The sequence below is a fragment of the Microcebus murinus genome, chromosome 19 (genome assembly GCF_040939455.1).
Source record: "Microcebus murinus isolate Inina chromosome 19, M.murinus_Inina_mat1.0, whole genome shotgun sequence".
Lineage (NCBI taxonomy): Eukaryota > Metazoa > Chordata > Mammalia > Primates > Cheirogaleidae > Microcebus > Microcebus murinus.
In genome coordinates, this window is record NC_134122.1 from 40,657,340 (window position 1) to 40,669,888 (window position 12,549).

Below are 12,549 nucleotides of genomic sequence, written 5' to 3' on the forward strand. Positions count from 1 at the left end.
CCCTGAGCCTGAAAAACTTATAATACAGACCGGGCACGGTGGCTCACACCTGTAATCCTAGCACTCTGGGAGGCCGAGGTGGACGGATTGCTCGAGGCCAGGAGTTCAAAACCAGCCTGAGCAAGAGTGAGACCCCGTCTCTACTATAAATAGAAACAAATTAATTGGCCAACTAACATATATATAGAAAAAATTAGCCAGGCATGGTGGTGCATGCCCGTAGTCCCAGCTACTCAGGAGGCTGAGGCAGGAGGATTGCTTGAGCCCAGGAGTTTGAGGTTGCTGTGAGCCAGGCTGACGCCACGGCACTCACTCTAGCCTGGACAACAAAGCGAGACTCTGTCTCAAAAAAAAAAAAAACAAAAAACACAACTTATAATATAGGCCTGCTGGAGACAAATCTCTCAGCTATTGTTTGTCTGAAAATGTCTTTATTTTGCCCTAATTTTTGAAGGATGTTTTCACTGGATATAGAATTCTAGATTTAGTTTCTTTTTTTAGTATTTTGTGTTCCATTTTTATCTGTTGTCCATTGTTTCTATGAAAAGTTATCCATGGCTTCCTATATTTAGTGTGTCTCTTTTTCTTCCCTAACTGCCTTTTAAAATTTGCTGTTTATCTTTGTTTCTCAGTTCTTTGATTATTATGGGCTCCAATGTTTTCCATTGGGGTTTGCTCAACTTTTTGGGCTTATAGGTTGATGTCTTTCATCAATTTGTATAACATTCTCAGTCATTACCACTTTATACATTTCTTCTCCAGTCTCTCTTTCTCCCTTCCTTCTCAGACTTCAACTACACATATATTAGACAATTCGATATTGTTCTATAGATCTTGGACATTGTTCTGTTTTAGTTTTTTTTTTTTCTTTACTATTTTTTCCTCAGTTGAATAGTTTCTATTTCCTATATTCAAGTTCATTGACTCTTTTTTCCCTGACATGTCCAGTTTGCTGTACAGCATATCTAATGACTTCTTTTTTTCTGATATGATACTGCTTATTTCTAACTTTTCCATTTGATTCTCTTTTACAAATAGTAGACTCCATGTCTCTGCTAAATTTCTCTACCTTTTTTTACTAGATTGTCTAGCTTTTTAAAACAATCATTTTGAATTTCTTTCCTGATCACTTTAACATCACAGCCATCTCTGGGTCTGTTCTTACTGCCCGTTTCCTTTCTTTCCTTTCCATCAGTCATATTTTCTTGCTTCTTGATGTGTCTTGTAATTTTTGATTGCTCTCTTGTGACTTTCTATATCTTAACAGGAAGAAGTCTGTAGCTTCCCTTTTTTTTTATTTACCAGTAAAACATAAACACTTTTCCATGCTATTATAAACTCTTGCTAATCATCATTTCTAATGGTTGCAAAATATTTTATTTGATCATTCTTTTGTTGTTAGACATTTAGTTGGCTTCCAATTTTTCTCTCTTTGATTGCATATTGGACGGTATGTATAAAAACAGTGACAAATGAAATAAACAATATTTTTCTCTAGAAAAATGAATGCCCCTTTTTGTGTCAGGCCACTAGAGCTGGGGGCTGAATCAATGTGTTCAATAGTTGAGCTGGAGCCGGGCGCGGTGGCTCATGCCTGTAATCCTAGCTCTCTGGGAGGCTGAGGTGGGTGGATCGTTTGAGTTCAGGAGTTCGAAACCAACCTGAGCAAGAGCGAGACCCCGTCTCTACTATAAATAGAAACAAATTAATTGGCCAACTAATATACATAGAAAAAATTAGCCGGGCATGGTGTTGCATGCCTGTAGTCCCAGCTACTTGGGAGGCTGAGGCAGGAGGATCACTTGAGCCCAGTAGTTTGAGGTTGCTGTGAGCTAGGCTGACACCACGGCACTCACTTTAGCCTGGGCAACAAAGCGAGACTCTGTCTCAAAAAAAAAAAAAAATAGTTGAGCTGGGACGGGGCTTTGTCTCATCTTTAGTTTGACCTAGTTCGCCATTGTCTCTAAATGTTTTGATGGTGGAAGTAGGACTTTCTCTTCTGCAGGGCTGGAGATCTGTGCAATAGGAAGTTTCCAGATATCTCTTTGTACTTTACAGCTGGGTTATTAGTTCTGTAAATGATGGGTGATCTCTTTCTGTTTCACAGTTTGTCTGTCAACTTTTGGAGCTATTGAGTTCTCCTCTTTGTTTGCCAGTACTAGCCTCAGATTTCTGTACCTTAGGAGGTATCATGTTTCCCCGAAAACAAGACCTACCCATAAAATAAGCCCTAGCAGGATTTCTAAGCATTTGCACAATATAAGCCCCGAAAATAAGCCCTAGTGATGGCCGTGGCTACGCAGCGTATCTGCACAACCCATGTGTTCCATCGAGGAGTGGTAAAGAAGATGAGAACCCTTCTCATCTGCCCCATCATGACAGCTACTATCCCAGAGGTGACCGGAAAAGTGCGGGCAGCCCCACCAACAAGGTTGGTTCCCCCTGTCAGGTCCCGGCCATCCTGTGCGTGCTGCAAGCTGAGGCTTTGAGGGGAAAATAACACATCCCCCGAAAATAAGCCCTAGGGTGTCTTCTTGAGGAAAAATAAACATAAGACCCTGTCTTATTTTTGGGAAAACACGGTATCTGTCTGTCTTACTGTACTGCTAACAGTTTTTCAAGGACGGTTGCCTACCGCTCTGTGAAAACCTGGATTGCTTGAGCAGGGCTTCTCTCAGCTCTCTTTCTCCTCCTCCAGCATTTGGAACTGGAAAATGCAGGTATTTAGGTTGGACTTCCATTAGCTCTCCTGCTCTACTCCTCTCATTCCAAGGGCAGCTACTTTGAAATGGCAGAAGCTTTGTACACCTGAAAGGTACCTTTCTCAGTTCTCCTATCCTGCCCAGTCACAGGTGTGCTACCCTCCAGCATCTGTGAAGACTCATTAAAGGAGTCGGTAGATTGGTACACACTATGTGTCCGGGGCTCCTTTGAATTCTGACCGCCATGCCCAACCACATAGGACTGTTATATTTGTTAAGTTTTGGCTGGCTTCTGTTTGGTTAGTTTTTTCTTTTCTGATATCATACTGTTTAAAGTTCTAACTTTTCCATTTGGTTCTTTTAAAAAAAAAAAAAAATAGGCCAGGTGCGGTGGCTCACGCCTGTAATCCTAGCTCTCTGGGAGGCTGAGGCAGGCGGATTGCTCAAGGTCAGGAGTTCGAAACCAGCTCTGAGCAAGAGCGAGACCCCATCTCTACTATAAATAGAAAGAAATTAATTGGCCAACTAATGTATATAGAAAAAATTAGCCGAGCATGGTGGGGCATGCCTGTAATCCCAGCTACTCGGGAGGCTGAGGCAGGAGGATTGCTTGAGCCCAGGAGTTTGAGGTTGCTGTGAGCTAGGCTGATGCCACGGCACTCTAGCCTGGGCAACAGAGTGAGACTCTGTCTCAAAATAAATAAATAAATAAAATAGATTTCATATCTCTGCTAAATTTTTCTATCTTTGCTGCATGATGTCCGCATTTTTTTTACTAGATCATCTAGCATTTTAAAATAATCATTGTAAAGTTCTTGTTTAATTTTCCATCAGAGCCACCTGCCCTGTAAGACAGAGTCCTCTTATTCCCAGTGTCAGCAGGGAGAAGAGCAAACATGAACCCTTCCTCTTCTGTGCAGGCTTGTTGCTTTCTGAAGTTTAGTTCACTTAGGTTTCTTTGCATCCTCGGCTCTCTGGTAAGTTTTAAAAATATTATTTTATATCTATTAATCTGTCTTGTTTTAGTTGTTAGGATGAGGTGCTAGTCTCTTGTGACTTTCTTCATCCTAATAGGAAGTCTGTAGCCTCCTTTTTCCACTTAACATCAAAATGTAAACACTTCCCCATGTTATTATAAACTCTTGCTAACCATCATTTTTAATGGTTGCAAAGTATTTCAGTGAATAGGCTAATTACTCTTTTGCTGTTAGACATTTCATTGGTTTCCAGTTTTTCTTTCTTAAAAATGATGTTTCCATGGACAACCAAAGAAAACACCATTTTTAATCAACCATCCTAATCATGCATGGTGGTGTACCAAGAGAACTGCATTGTACTGAAAATTCAGTAACATATTCTGGGGGAGCAGAAACTAGATGCTTAGTAAATGCAGCTTATCAAAGCTTTTCTGAACAAAAATATTCATGATGATGCTGACAAAATATACTACATTTTATTAATTTTATGTGCATTCCTGTAAACTGTAAAGCACTACATAAATATACCAGAAGCAGGGAGGGAAGATGCTTGGTGGACAAGATGTCCCATTTGCAACAAGATTGTGTTTTCTGGCCGGGCGTGGTGGCTCACGCCTGTAATCCTAGTACTCTGGGAGGCTGAGGCGGGAGGATTGCTCAAGGTCAGGAGTTTGAAACCAGCCTGAGCAAGAGTGAAACCCCATCTCTGCTAAAAATAGAAAGAAATTAACTGGCCAACTAAAATTATATAGAAAAAATTAGCCGAGCATGGTGGCACATCCTTGTAATCCCGGATACTCGAAAGGCTGAGGCAGAAGGATTGCTTGAGCGCAGGAGTTTGAGGTTGCTGTGAGCTAGACTGACGCCATGGCACTCTAGCCTGGGCAACAGAGTGAGACTCTTTCTAAACAAAATAAATAAAAAATAAAGAAATAAAAATAAAGAATGTCAAATTTAACCTGCAGTCCATGTATGGATTTCAGAAGGTTCATAAATTCCCTAAAAGAGCACACACACAATATGAGTGTATTTGCATTTTTCTTGGAGAGACTCCATAACATTCATTAATTATCCAACAAGTCCATGACCATTACATGGTCAAAAACACTTACCCCAGAATTGCTGTACTTAAATAGAATGTGGGTCTTTGCAGGTATCTTCATAGAGTAGTGACTTCACATGTTTGAAAATAATAAAAGTACATTCAACATTTGAAAATGTAGAACATATAATATTAATATCTTACTAAGAAGGAAGCATGAACTAATAGTTAGATTAGGTTGGGATGTTATGCTCTTCATCAATGGTTTTTCAAGTCCATACATTTAAGGCAAAACTGTCATCTTAGCCCTTCCTGCTTTTCCCTGCTTTTATGTGCTCAGTCTCCAAGTCCTATTGGTTCTTCCTAGGGCCAGATTGAGATATGTGAGGGTTCTAGCAATCTCATACTGTCTATTCAACTGATATTGCTTAAGTGTTATTAAACATTTGTTAGTGTGTACATACATTATATGCATTTATAGATAATTTTTAGAAACCAGATAACACCTCGGGAGGCATATAAAAACATTTAAAGCTTAGATGAAATAAAATCTCTCATTCCTAATGAACAGGACGACTTCATGTATTATTTGGTTCTAGAATTTTTTATTGTAATTGACTATTAAGTGCACGTGATCATCAGGTGCGTTGTCTTGGAATTAGCAGCCAGCCTCACAGTCATAATGTAAACTTGGCATGTGTTTATTGCAGAGATAACAGAATTAAGATTAGGCTGGTAAAGGCAAGAAATGTTTTAAAATTTGTCTCTAAGAAACCATCTCCTTTGATAAGAGCAATCCTAGTATATATTTTGCCAGTTGTGGAAGAAACTGCTTGTAGAAACCTGGAGTAATTGACACAATAGTTCTAATTTTTTTCCAATGATGTTTTAGCAACTTTTTGTAGATTAAGGACATAGGCAGCTGCACTTCTGGTCTGCATCTACTTCAGAAGGCTCCCTCCCTCAAACAAATTCTCTCCTGTCTTTATTAGTCCTAGTGCTCTAGTTTAAGTCTTTGTTACTTGTGACTTGGATTATTATGATACTCACCTCTTTAAGCCCCTGTCTCCTCCAATCCACCATGCGTGTCACCAGATGAACCTTACCATTAGTAAGATATTAGTTTTAGTATTAGTTATTGTATTTATAAACTTAGTTTATAATTGGTCTTTCCTTCCAGGTTGTGAGTTCTTTGTTTTTGTGGGTTTTTTTATTTTTATTTATTTATTTATTTATTTTTTTCTTCACGTCAGACGGGTAATGTGCTGATATCGTAACAAGGTTTGAGGGAGGCACATCTCACGCATGCGCGTGAAGACCCAATCATCACGCTTATGAACTACAAAAGGATCTGTTTTTTATTCATCTATATTTACCAAGGATCTGACACTATCCTTACTTTATGACAGATGCTTAAACTGTTGGCTGAATAAAGAATCGCTAAATCAATAAACCAGTATTAAATAGTTGATATCTATTTTGAAAAATTAAGGAAACAATATTAAATAGTTGATATCTAACTTTGAAATGTTGGCACACATCTTCCCTACCCCCTTCCTCTATCATGCAAACTAGTTTTTCTTTTTGTCTCACTAAAGCCACAGTCTTGGCTTTGTCTTATTCTCAATAGTCCAAAGTTAGAAACAGTAACCTAGAGATAGGAGGGCCTGGACAGCTGCCAGCCTGGGTAGAGAGAAAGTCATAATCAGGAAAAGTGCACTGGTTTGACTCAGATCGTCCACAAAATAAAAATCCACTTATAAGAAAGTGAAAATTAATTGCATGTTGTAAATTAATATTTTTTTGGTAAATTCTATAGCTTCTTATTTTGCTTTTGTGGGGGTGGGGTCTTAGTTATTCCTTATAACTGATAGCCCATATTTCGGACTATTAAAAATAACTGGCCTAGGGTAACACCAGTGGGATTGTCAGAATTCACAGGTTTATCTCTTAACTTTCCAAAGTGATATTTAGCCCAGCTTGCATTCCCCCATGTGAAAACCTACAATACTCATAGATTAGTACATAGAATATTTTCTGGAGTCTATATTACCGACCCCAGATTTAGAACTGTATCTTATTTTATAATATTTTATTTACAATATTATTTATAGTCTTTATACTATCTTTATACTTTATACTATCTTTATACTTTATACTATCTTAATACAACCATTAATAGGAATAATACCTTAGAACATATTGATGTACATTTTTTCTCTTACTTTTCTGCCTTCATGACCTTTCTCCTTAGTCAGTTCAAGAGGCCAGTCTGCAGGAAGTTAAGGAATGGCAATTAGGACTGTTACACAGGAATGCAAAAAGAAAACAAAGAGTTAATATTCAGCTTGGGACATTTAAGATGAGATTTTACACAAAGACAATAATCTTGCAAGACAGGCTTTGTCAAGATAGAGGATTTTTCAAATTCCTTTATCTTCCACTTTGTATATCTAGATCCTGGCCTGAGGGAAAGGCACCACAGAATTTTAGGAAGGGAAAAGTGGAAGTGGCCTTTTGGTCGAGGGCATTGTGGAAAAAAGGAGAGGGTCAGAGGTAGGGAGATAATGGGTTCCGATAGCCCTTCCTCCACCCAACCTGGTCAAGGCCACATCACATTAAAATTGATGGATGAATTTGGAGGCAGCCCTTTAACTTTCTTTAGCTAACTTTAGTTCCTGGATGGCTTGGGAAAGATCAGGGAGTTCCTGCAAAGCCCCTAAGAGAGGAAACGTCAGATAGCTGAGTTGGGAACTAGTGGTCTGTTAGTTGGGGCCTAGTATAGGAAAAGCGGTCAGAGCTGAGAAGTGGACCATCTGGGCCAGAACAGAAAGGAAGACAGAGTGAAAATGCAGAAGGATCTTCATTATCAGTAACGCCAAATTACACAGGGAGCTCCACTAGCCTCCGTCCAAGCTGAGAGACCCCCAGCTACAAATTACACTCACTGCGAACCTCACCCCAGGATGCTGTGAAGACAAGATGTGACCAGGAGGACGTGGGCATTGTGGCGGAGGTCAGAGGAAAGAGCACAATACAAGCACTCTGGTTTCCAAGGAAGTTTTTCCTTTGTGGCCACAAGGCCACAGCAAGCCACACCTTTCCTTTTTTTGGAGAGGAGCAAGGGAAGGGTAGAGAGGAAACCTGAGACTGGTTATTTTTAACCTATAGAGATGAAGATTTACTCTGTAAGTTATTACACCAGTCAACTGTATCAGGCAAAAATCGAAAGTTTATTTCGTACTACCCAGACAACAGAGGCTGGTGAGGAAAACCCAATCAGTTACGGAGAAAAATTAACATTTTCTCTGCCCATGCAAGTTGCAGTGTGAATGAAATTTACAGACCCACTACACATGTCTAGTTATACTTTTAAAGTTTTATAGTATATTCACCTTCTAAGTAAGTGATTAAATTCTGAAAATAAATAAACACACTCTTTTATAAGATGACATAGAATACAGGGCTCACAAGGCACAAGGCAATAAGTGATAATTATGGTAGGTGCTAAAATCCCGTGCTTTAAGGACTTCAAGCTGGCCTCTATGAAGACAAGGATAGGCTTTTTCAACCTAAAGAATGTTTTGCTCACTTTGGGAAAGAGCAGATATTAATTCTTTCCATAGACACTATAAATAATCTTCCTTGAATTATTAAAACAAGACATACAATTCTCTAATTTGGGAAGTTTCAATCACTCCATTAAGTTGTTGATGGGTTTATAGATATTCATTAGGTGAGAACAAGATGAAATAGAATCATATTTTTTATTTCATATCAAGTCAATAAAATTTAAGAATTTATTACATGAACGGCACTGTTATAGGTGCTATGCAGAATCCAATAATAAAGATTCAACTTCTCTCTTAAAATAAAATAATAAAATTGATGCTGTAAGGCAGTAGACAATTACTGTTAAAGGAATGTTATGAATACAAAAAAGATGATAAAATTTCAGAGAAGGGGCCAGGCATAGGCCAGGCCTCGTGCCTATAATCCTAGCACTCTAGAGGCCAAGGTAGGAGGCTCGCTTAAGGTCAGTTTGAAAGCAGCCTGAGCAAGAGCAAGACTCATCCCTACCAAAAATAGAATAAATTAGCTGGGCATGGTGGTGTGTGCCTGTAGTCCCAGTTACTTGGGAAACTGAGACGGAAGGATCACGTGAGCCTAGGACTTTGAGGTTGCAGTGAGTTGTGATGACTCTCTATCACAGAGTAGAGTACAATGCAAAGATGCATTGTACTCTACCCAGGGCAATGCAGCAAGTCTCAAAAAAAAAAAAAATAGAGTTCAGAGAAGGAAATGCATTTTACCAATGAGTATATAGTCCTTTGCACTCAGTAAAGGCTCAATTAACATGTGTTATTGAATAAATAGATGAGTCTCACCTATGAAGTAGAGACAAGACTCTATGGATATGGTTGAATTTGAATAGGCTTTTGAAAGGTAGAAAGGATTTGGATATGAAAAATGAATGGGAAGGTCATTTGTAGGGAAAGAGGTATATTTTCAAGGGGTAGAAGCACAGGGTATGTTTGATGAACAACGATACAATTAGTTTAGAGTTGTGGCCAATACCAAGGAGCTTTGAATGTCAAGGGAATTTTCCTGGACTAGCTGACTTCAACTCTGGCCTGAGGAATTTGGACTATGCATTGCCAACACAGGAGTGTCATAGAGGCAATTGGGTGAGTGATGGGATCAAAATGGTGTTCCAGAACAATGCAACTACTCGCACAAACAGTATGAATTGGAGTAGAACGATGTGGATGGAGACCAATTAAAAGGCTGTTGCTCTAGTATGTTCATTTCCTTTTATTGATTGACCTTAAACTCCTTGAGGAGAGGAGTTCCATCTTTGTCTTTTCAACTCTTAACCGGACATCTTAGGTATTAAATATATGTTTATTTATTCCTGATCTTCGTTAGTGGTAGTAGGAATAGAAAGAAAGGGAATTAATTAATTTATTTACTAAGCAATCTCTAAGTAGGGGTGACTATATTCCTGGCACTGTATAAGAATTATTACAATGGCCGGGCCTGGTGGCTCATGCCTGTAATCCCAGCACTCTGGGAGGCCGAGGTGGGAGAATCGCTCAAGGTCAGGAGTTCTAGACCAGCCTGAGTAACAGCGAGACCCTGTCTCTACTAAAAATAGAAAAGAAATTACTTGGACAACTAAAAATATATAGAAAAAAATTGAGCCAGGCGTGGTGGTGCATGCCTGTAGTCCCAGCTACTCGGGAGGCTGAGGCAGAGGATTGCTTGAGCCCAGGAGTTTGAGGTTGCTGTGAGCTAGGCTGATGCCACGGCAACAGAGTAAGACTCTGTCTCAAAAAAAAAAAAAAAAAAAAAGAATTATTACAAAAGATGGTCAACAGGAGTGAAGAATATTGAGGGTGGGAACAAAGGACACTTATGTTCTTGCACATTATGGACATCAAATGGGGTATATCTAGTAAAAAGTTTGTCACTTACCGTCTCTTTTAATCATTATAAACCTTGGTTTCCTAAACCATCCATCCTGGAGAAACAAACAAGGGTGTAGGCAACAATTTCACTGATAACAAATACAGTGCTTGGTTCAGATTCCATGTGCATCAGAGTCCTGGGACCCAGCAACTTGTCTAGACACGATGTTTTCTTATCTGGTTTGTCCCAAGTAACTTGCAAGTTCTAATTGGCTGCATTGGAGTTTTCTTGGTATTTTATCTCTCCCCCCAGCCTCGGCCCCTATGGCCACAGTTTGTTGATGCTGCTTCCGTCCCACAGTCTGCCCACTCTGCGACTCCTCCCACAACTTTCCCTGGGTTCTCTCTCCACCTGGACTATAATGATGTTACTAGACTCTGAAAAAGGATCACTACATTCTTCAACTTCTTTGTAATTTCTCTGGGCCTTTATAGAAAGGTATTTAAGTGGCATGGCAAAATCATATTCCAAAACATCCCTCAGCTCAGTAATCAGTCTTTGCCCTAGGTATGTAAAAATTTTTTTTTTTTTTGAGACAGAGTCTCACTTTGTTGCCCAGGCTACAGTGAGTGCCGTGGCGTCAGCCTAGCTCACAGCAACCTCAATCTCCTGGCTCAAGTGATCCTCCTGCCTCAGCCTCCCAAGTAGCTGGGACTACAGGCATGCACCACCATGCCCGGCTAATATTTTGTATATATATATTTTTAGTTGGTCAATTAATTTCTTTCTATTTTTAGTAGAGACGGGGTCTTGCTCAGGCTGGTTTTGAACTCCTGACCTCGAGCAATCCGCCCGCCTCGGCCTCCCAGAGTGCTAGGATTACAGGCGTGAGCCACCACGCCCGGCTAAAATTTTTTTCTCCTCTAAGTTTTCTACTCTCTATATGCTACATTTGTTGACTTCTTGTTTTTTGAAGATTCTTATATTTCACGCAAATTGGATATAATCAGATAAGTATTATAGGTTAGGTTCCCTTTTGGACTCGTGCTTAACAAGTTACTTAAATAAAACATTCCTAGAAATGGACAATATTTTTGTTGTTGTTTTTAGTTCTGAAGAAAAAAATATAATAATAAATGATTTACCTAACACAACCAAATGAGTAAGGTTATAAGCTTAACTACATTACCCTACTACTACCCCCTGCCCCCTAATTCTGAGCACAGTCCCTGGCAACACAGCTAAAGAACTGGCTCTCTGCAAGGGCGGAGAATATAATTTGTAGCATTTGCCAGTTCCCATGGTGTAAATTCTTCCAACAGGGCTAATTTAGCCACTTCCGGTAGGAGCGTTGACTCTAGCCGATAGCCACAGATAAACGTGCACAGCCCAGCGGCGACTGTAGCCAACTGTAGCCGACAGCCGTGATATGACCAAGCATTGACTTTAGTCGACAGCCAAAAGCTTTTTACTTTTATAGCTTTCATTAGAATTAATTCTAATTTTTCATATATCAAAATTGTGAACATTTAAAAATAACATAATAAAAGCATATATGTATATGTTACCGATTCTGATTTACATTACAAGTAAAGCTGTCTGTAAAGGAAAATAAGTTTTCAGAGCTTTAAAGTTTTCCTCATCACACAAGAGCAAAACGGGCCATGAGTGCCGGCTGTGGGCAAGGTTTCGCTTCCGGTGAGCGCAGTACGGAAGTGGTTAAAACTGCCAGTGTGATGTCACTGAGTGTGGAACTGTGACGAGCTGTGCACAATCATCTCTTGCAAGCCTGTATGAGCCAGCTCCAGCGCACCTCTGCCTGGCACCTAGTGCGAGCAGTTTAGAGTTAATTTCTCTTCCATGAGCATTTGACATAACAAATAACCACAGCCACAGAGCTGTGTGTTACAGCGTATCTGCTTTTGGAAATCTTGATTTTGATGCTAAACCTAGTTTTAGGACGTGTGCACACTGCTAGTTGCTAGTTAATTCTCTTGCAGAGATAAAAGTTAATTTAGGCACAGACAGTAAACCTTTGTCCAGTTTTTCAAAGTATCAAGTTAAGACAGTAGCTAGGAGAGCATAAAGTTGATGGCCTTTTAGACTGAAGCAGAAGAGGGGGTGGATGTCACGATCAGGTGGCCACAGGTATGATAGCCTGTAAGATAGCAAACTCCCTAGGAGTTTAGAGGCTCAGGTTCTAGCCTCAATCTTGCCACAGGCTAGCTAATTATGAGATCACATCCGCTAAAGCCTGCTGGGCGTGAGTTTCTTCATCTGAAAAAATAAGAGAGTTGGGCCAGATCGTCTGTAAGTTCCCTCACAGCTCTATCATTTAAATTATACAAAATAGTACAGAGGGTAATAATGGGATGAGTTTTAAAATGATAAACAAAAATTATGCAAAAATTATAAT

At 39.6% G+C, this 12,549-nt stretch overlaps 1 non-coding gene across 1 annotated transcript; it reads right to left on the reverse strand.

The window, feature by feature from the left end:
- Positions 1-5,968: 5,968 nt before the first annotated feature.
- LOC142862514 (small nucleolar RNA U13) lies at positions 5,969-6,072 on the reverse strand. Its single transcript, XR_012913600.1, has one exon. It is a non-coding gene; the product is annotated as a small nucleolar RNA U13 (small nucleolar RNA).
- Between the last annotated feature and the right edge of the window lie 6,477 nt (positions 6,073-12,549).